Below are 8,209 nucleotides of genomic sequence, written 5' to 3'. Positions count from 1 at the left end.
CCTCCTCCCTCCTCCCACTGCCCTCCTCCCCCTCCTCCGCTCTCCTCCCTCCTCCTCCTCCCTCCTCCCACAGCCTCCTCCCTCCATCTCTCCTAAACCCTAAACTTTTTTTACTGTTCTTGTATAATGTAATTTTTTACTGTTTTTTAGTAAGTGCTTAATAGAAATAGTTTATTTAGGAAGTGCTTAATATAACTAGTTGAATTAGTAAGAAAAATAATTATTTTTATTTATAGTAAGTTCTTAATTGAACTAGTTGAATTAATAGAACAAGTTTATTTTTAGTAAGAAAATTTAGGTATATGAGATTTGATTATATAATTAAAATTTTACTATAGAACTAGTTTATTTTTAGTAAGAATGTTAATAGAACTAGTTTATTTTTAGTAAGTGCTTAGTTGAAGTAATTGAATTAATAAAACTAGTTGAATTTATGGCATTATCACTTTGTCATCAAATAATGCTATATGAGATTTGATGATCTAATTAAAATTGTACTCAGTGGAATATGCAGGCTTTGTAGAGTCGTGTCTCCTTGGAGTGATCGTCATCCGAGCTACCTCTACTTCCTCTACACCCGAGTCGGTGAGCTAAAAGTCCACCTCCTCCTTCTCCACTCCTTGGTGTTGAATAGAGTAGAACTAGGGTGTTTACTTATGCTTCTTAACCAAATGAAATGTCCGGGTTATAACATATATTGAAATGTTTTTGTAAATATTGAACCATTGAAATGCAATGAGCACAAGTTTATGCTCATGTGCGAAGTGTTGATTCATTTCCAAGTGGCCTATATGTTTTGCCGGAGTGTTGATTCATTTCCGTTTCGGCAAATTTCAGGCGCTCGATATGTCCTATTTTAGCAAAGGTCATGCCGGATTTTTCCGTAAATTTAAGCATGACTTGTGCTAGAATATGTAGGAAATATCGAGTGCCCCGGATTTGTCGGGTAGAGAATTAAACGACATTTCAAGTTGACTTTAAGTCTGTCGGGGGTCCATACATGACAGTGAAAAGATCAGTGAGGGAGAGTCTCCACCATATATGAGAGAAGAAGAATGCCGACTGTTGTTGTGGGGTCGCTTTTCCTTCTTCTCCTTGTGCTAGACCTTTGTTACGCACTAGGGGAAGAAGGAGTAGCGACCATCATCGACAGTCGAAAAATCGGTGAGGGGGTGTCCACCATATATGAGAGAAAAAGAATGCCGACCGTTGTCGTCGGGGTCACTTCTCCTTATTCTCTTTGTGCTAGACCGTTGTTATGCACTAGGGGAAGAAGGAGTAGCGAGCATCATCGACGATCGAAAAATCGATGAGGGAGTGTCCACCATATATGAGAGAATAAGAATGTCGACTGTTGTCGTGGGGGTCGCTTCTCCTTCTTCTCTTTGTGCTAGACCTTTGTTATGCACTAGGGGAAGAAGGAGTAGCGACCATCACCAACGGTCGCAATATCAGAGAGGGAGTGCCAACCATATACGTGAGATAAGAGTTTAGGAAGGAAGACTCGACAGACTTAAAGTCAACCCGTTGCATATTGAGTAATAGTGATCTGTGTGTTGAGTTTCCTGGTAGTTTCATTCGACTAATTTTCAATGTTTCAAATATGAACATAGGAAATGTCTGACGACGAAAGGGAATTCAGTATGTGCAAATACTGTGAAGACAAGCGTGACATGTGCAACAGGGCTCACCTAGTTAGTGGTAGGCGCTTCAGAACATGCTGGATGAGAACTTCGAAGTGGATACACTAAGTCACAACGACAAGTCTTTTTTCGTAATTAAGCATGACTTCTTCTTCTTTTGCTTCAACTTATAATTTTAATTTTTTACAATTCTACTAGCGTATCCCCTGCCATGTAAGAATCTATGTCTTGGATAAGATTGGTTTCAGTACTATGGAAAGTATGAAAGTAAAGAGAGTTCACTTGAGGACGGAGCATGGTTATACTTTTGCCGCAAAATTATACAATGCAGACACCTACTCCTATTTTGAATGCAAAAATTGGAGAGCACTATACAAGGCTTATGCATTTGAGCCTAATATGCTTATCACCTTTGATATTCGTCCGAAAGATGAAATTGAAGGTAATATCAGCATCTGGGTTGATGTGCAGACGCCTCCAGTTCTACCATTATGTGAGTTTCTCAACCATCTTTTCTAAGTAATTTATATTGTTTATTTAAAAATAGTTGACAACTAATTTCTATTGACAGCTTATTTTCATTCAAGCAAATATGTCCGGCGCTTGGTAGACATCACCTACTACTGTCCCGGGGCTGAACTAAACTGCGAGGAGATAGGTCATTACGTTTCATGGCTTGAGGATCTTGATACTGTCAAGACAGGTTATTCTCCTGTACTTCGAAATATTAGTACTCAAAACGTGCGACCACTAGTGTGCGTATTGAACTATGGTCACATCTATTTAGGAAGGATGGTAAGATTTTTACTATTTGTCCTCAGTGCATCTTTTGCGTACATTATTTTTCAAGCTAAACTTTATTGCTAAGTATGTTACTACGATGTTCTTCAACAGGTACTCCCGATGAGTGTTGTGCCTTGTTGGATCGAGTCTAAAGGTCGCATGACAATGGTTAGCTTACGGCCAAGATATCCTGCATTGCACATGAGTGCAAAATTGTGAAGGATCGCAGTAGAGAAGTACTAGGGGGAAGCAATCAGAAGCGCGGCCCACAATTAGGAGACAGGTTCATCTGCATTCTTCAATATGATGAAGCAGGAGTGTTACACATGTTTTATGCTATTTTACCTGAGAGAGAGCGGCAGGAGTAGGTCCTAGGTATTAAGAACAATTAGTTAGTGTTGATTCTATATGACTATGATGATGATGAGAAGTTTTTATTATGTGCTACAATGTGTTAGAGAGTTGATGGTGATGCTGAGGAGGAGGAGTAGTGATTATGAGTACTATGATGATGATGATGAGGAGGAGGAGGAGGAGGAGGAGTTGTTATTATAATTAGTGACCAAGTTGTTATATGATGTCTCATGGACGAAAATGATCATGATGAGGAGTTGTTACATGACAATGATGTATTATGACGATAAGTTGTTAATGATATTATGATGATGATGAGTTATTATGTCATTGGGTGAAAAAATTGTGGTTTAGTTTCAAGTGGATGGATCTAAAGTGACCATTAGTCATTTTGGATCCATGCACTTGAAATTAATCCACGGTTCTTTCACCCAATCACGTAATAACTCATTCTGATGTAAAAACAATCTCTAAATTGCTACTGTATGAAAACTTGTATAATGGCGTGTGAGTATGACATAAAACAAAAAAGAAATACGTAATAATAGTAGTAGCACGGGTAAAGCAGCACGCTGCTAGTAACTATCAGTAGCGCTCTCTACCAAAAGCGCTATTGCTAAGCAGGTATAGCAGTAGCGCGGGCAAACACACGCTACTGATACACTTTAGCTGTAGCGTCTTATCAGTAGCGCTCTACCCTGCGCTACTGCTATACCTAAAACCGGTGTTACTGCTAGGCTTTTCCCTAGTAGTGGGGGTGGGGGGTCTATGTCCAACCTTCCATGGTAGAACCTAGCAAATGGTGGTGTTCACTTTCTCAGACTTCCCTTCAGGGTGAAACCCATGAGCTAACCTGAGCTAACCTCATCTCAGTGGTTGGATCCTGTGACGGCAGTGCTCGTGCGTTGTTCTCTTCCTAGATGCATCATTTGTCTAATATTAAGCACCACTTAAGTTAATCTAGAGTTGCCATCATTGTTGGTTGATGTTGATGTTTGCCGGAGTTGTTCTGTTGACCACTTATTTTCCTTTTTCTCCTTCTGTGATAATTTGGCTATGTGCATTCTTGATATCTTGGCTAGCTCTTGATATCATGTTGTAGATATTGAATGTAACCTATATCTTCTTGATATTAATATATTCACTTTATCAAAAAGTAATATGTGTAGTCCTTTCATGAGCCTGGTATAGTATCTCTAGAAACATATGTGCGTACCCCTGTCTCCCTTGGACCCCCATATGGCGTCTTTAGAACTTGAAAATTCTAGCCGGCACTTATACTGTTAAAAGAACGTCTAGCCGGCACCTAATGTCGGCTGCAACTAATTGGCCATCCACCTGGTCAAGAGTGCATGGAAATATATTTACAACATGATTTCCAGTGGTCCATGCATGTATACTGACCGTGTGTGTGCCAAGCTGTACACATGGTCTATAGTTGGTACGAAGAAGCTAGCAGAAGATAAAAAGCAAAGCCTGCAGAACTGTAAAACCACTCAGAATTTCTCTCTCAAATTCTAGCTACCTAGAGCCCAACCTAAGGGAGAAGGAAAAGCTTGTTATTCAGATATGGGTAGCTGCTTCCATGGGGATCATTGTCTGTGATACTATTTGTGCTGTTACAGCCCATGCTTCACTCGTCCTCTGGCTGCTTCGTGGAGGAGAGGGCTGCTCTACTGCACATCCGGTCTTCCTGGGGGGAGGATGGTGATGATTGCTGCTCGTGGGAGCATGTGAAATGCAACAATACAACACAGCGAGTGTCTCATCTCAACCTTTCCTCTGTCTATGTAACTAATTCAGAGGGTTGGTATCTAAACTTGACGGTATTTTCTGCATTTCATGAGCTTGAATACCTTGATCTGTCATACAATTATGCACGTTCGCTAGCCTTGGAAGGTACATATGTGATATGTGCTACAAATTCTCTTTTTTTAGAACAATATGTATGTGCGCTGGCTTCTTATTCTCGTTGTTGTACAAACATAAACACCTGCAGGTTTACTTGGACTAGCCAAGCTTCGATATCTCGACCTCAGTAACAATGTATGGGAAGGGGGGTTCCCAGAATTTATTGGGCAAATTGTTTCACTGGAAATTTTAGCTCTCAACAATAACCGCATGACCGGAGGTCTTCCAAGCACAGGTACAGATTTATACTTATGGTAGAGGACGTAGACGACAAAATTGCATATTCATAACTCATCTCGCATGCCTACACAATTTGCAGCTGTCGAAAATCTTAGAAACCTGCGGCAACGGAATATGTCTTCGAATCGGTTCGACGGAAACCTCCCAGAGTCGTTACTATTACTTCCTCGCCTAAAGATCCTGGATCTCTCCAGCAATAGCTTCGATGGGCATATTCCAGTTACTTCATCCTCAGGGCCAATTTCACTAGAAGTCTTGGATCTCAGTTTTAATTACCTTAATGCAACTCTCCCGGTTTTTAGAGGTAAAAAAATATCTTACATTCCAAATAGGGATTTCATGTTTCATACCTCAGTTTCTGGCACCTGTAATAATTATTCCACTTGTATGTATGGCAGCTTTGGAAAGCATCAGGAACTTGAATTTAGGTCACAACCAGTTTAGTGGATCTCTCCCGGTGTCATTATTTGCACTTCCTCATCTGAAGTTCCTAGATCTCTCATATAATAACTTAGAGGGACATTTTCCTGTTAATCTGTCTTCAGCACCAGTCCCCCTTGAGGTCTTACATCTGGAGTATAATAAGTTGAGTGGAGCTCTACCGACTGAACAAGGTACTCCTACAGTCCTACTAGAATGAGCATTTCCTGCTTACCATATCAATAAAGATGGTGTCGCCATTTTTTTCTAATTATTAATACATGATTTTGGTACTTCGGCAGCATTTGAAATTCTCAAGAATCTACGAGAGTTGTATTTGAGCTCCAACCAATTCAGTGGAATCATTCCAACCTTTTTGTTTTCTCTTCCACATATCGAACGGGTGAATCTCTCAGCTAATTTGCTCGGAGGAAAAATTCCGATAAATTCATCTTCAGATCTTTCATTGTCTCTAAAGAGTCTTCGGCTTTCCCAAAATAATTTGAGTGGTAAACTTTCTTTCATTTGGCTCCGAAACCTCACAAAGTTAGAAGAGATAGATCTTTCAGGCAATGGTAACCTAGTTATTGACGTCAATATTCCTGGATGGACACCGCCGTTCCAATTGAAAGATCTAGGGCTTGCTGGTTGTGACCTTAACAAGAACATTATTGCAGAACCACATTTTTACACACACAGCGTCATTTAGAGGTGGTTGATTTGACCAGCAATAACTTGTCAGGCAGCATGCCCAATTGGTTGTTTAAAGAGGAAACAAAACTACATAGTTTATATCTTGGAAATAACTCGTTAACTGGATCGCTAGACCCAATATGGCATGCCCAATCTTCACTCCGTGTTATCAACATACACATGAACCATATCACAGGACAGCTGCCGGCCAACCTCAGCTCAATGTTCCCAAATTTGTATCTTCTAGATTTTTCTAGTAACAACTTGTTTGGGCACATACCAACGTCAATGTGCGAGATCAGCTCCATGGGATTTTTAGACCTATCAAACAACAAACTTTCTGGGGAGGTTCCAGCTTGTGTTTTTACCAATTTTCCCGAACTACTCTCCTTGAAGGTCTCAAACAACAAGCTTGCTGGTCTGATTTTTGGTGGGATGAATAATATATTGACCAATATGTTTGCAGTGTGCTTGGATGGTAATAAATTTAAAGGGACATTGCCTCGTAATCTGGCAGGAAAGTATCTAACGGTCATTGATTTGCATGATAACGAGCTGTTTGGGGAACTCAGTACGTCATTTTGGAATCTCCCCTCCTTGTCAGTCTTGAATATTGGTGGCAACCGTATAACCGGCAAAATTGATCAACACATTTGTCGCTACGGAGCAATTCGCCTTTTAGATCTTTCGCGCAACAACCTTACAGGGTCTGTACCAAGCAGGTGCTTCATAATACTGAATTTTCTTAACCTTACTGGGAACTCCTTATCCGGTGATATCTCTTTTCCCCTTTTCAACACATCAAGTCTAATTGCTTTGGATATCAGGCACAACCAGTTCACGGGCAACCTCAATTGGGTAGGTTACCTTGAAATCATTAGGCTACTTTCACTGGGTGGAAATAAGTTTGAAGGGCAGATCACTCCAAACCTATGCAGACTCATGTACCTGAGGATAATTGATTTGTCCCATAACAAGCTTTCAGGTTCTCTCCCAGCATGTATCGGCAATATCTCTTTGAAAGGTGACTCAGATGATCAAATTTTTCAGCCAGTCCAAGACATAGAGTGGGCGTTCGCCCAGTACACTACTTCCTATGAGTTAATGTACTTCACTTTTGCTACCAAAGGGAATCTCTACACATATGGACGAAGCTTCTTTGTTTCGATGTCAGGGGTCGACCTATCTGCAAACATGTTGGATGGCGAAATTCCCTGGGAGCTAGGAAATCTGAGCCATATCAAATCCCTCAACCTATCCAACAATTTCTTTATTGGCTCAATCCCGGCGACCTTTGGCGGCATGGAGGAGATAGAAAGCTTGGACCTCTCACACAACAAGCTGAGTGGACCAATACCTTGGCGGTTGACCAAGTTATCATCATTGGGGGCGTTCTCTGTGGCATACAACAACTTGTCAGGATGCATACCAAACTCTGGTCAGCTCAGCTCATTCAGCATGGACAGCTACCTAGGCAACACCAACCTTCACAACATTACACAGGGGAATACTTGTGCTGCTCCCGGAGATCCTGCTGTGGGAAAAGATGTGGAAGAGACGCCCAGTGACCTAGTTCTATATGTGGTCACAGCTGCCGGCTTTGTGTTAACATTTTGGGCCACTATTGGGTTCTCATTTTGCCATCCTTACGGAAGATCTGTGATGCTCAAGATGTAGTGTTTGAGCCATTAAACATCCATACTACGGTCATGTAGTGCTTGAGCATTACATGTTAGATATGTAAAATGTTTAAATGTAAGATCCAATGAGCTTTCTTTCGGGCTCTAATGTAACCTACTCTACTTTGTAACTGATTGTACTACTCCCTCCGTCCCAAAATAAGTGTCTCAACTTTGTACTAGCTCTAATACAAATTTGTACTAAGCTCAAGACACTTATTTTGGGACGGAGGTAGTATTTCTTAAAGAGAATGATCAGACCCTATACATATGCGGCAAATAATGGAGGTTCATGCAGTCATGCTAGCTAAGTCGCCGCTAAATCCTTCTCATGCTTGTTCTTGACGACCTTTTACCCTTTCCAGAATCTGATCTATGGCCAGTAGCACCAGCATACCTCCTTTCAGATCATCAGTCTCCTCTATTTTTGAACTTTTGCTAAAATCAATTTATCTATGTAATAGTCCGTAAAAATGAATTTATCTA

General features: G+C 40.8%; 1 pseudogene; it reads left to right on the top strand.

Annotated features, from left to right (window-relative positions):
- Positions 1–4,365: 4,365 nt before the first annotated feature.
- On the top strand, positions 4,366–7,721 carry LOC119368607 (annotated as a pseudogene).
- The last annotated feature ends 488 nt before the right edge of the window (positions 7,722–8,209 follow it).

Source organism: Triticum dicoccoides, chromosome 2B (genome assembly GCF_002162155.2).
Source record: "Triticum dicoccoides isolate Atlit2015 ecotype Zavitan chromosome 2B, WEW_v2.0, whole genome shotgun sequence".
NCBI classification, from domain to species: domain Eukaryota; kingdom Viridiplantae; phylum Streptophyta; class Magnoliopsida; order Poales; family Poaceae; genus Triticum; species Triticum dicoccoides.
The sequence above is the reverse complement of the archived record's forward strand: the minus strand, read 5'-3'. Positions and strand labels throughout refer to the sequence as shown.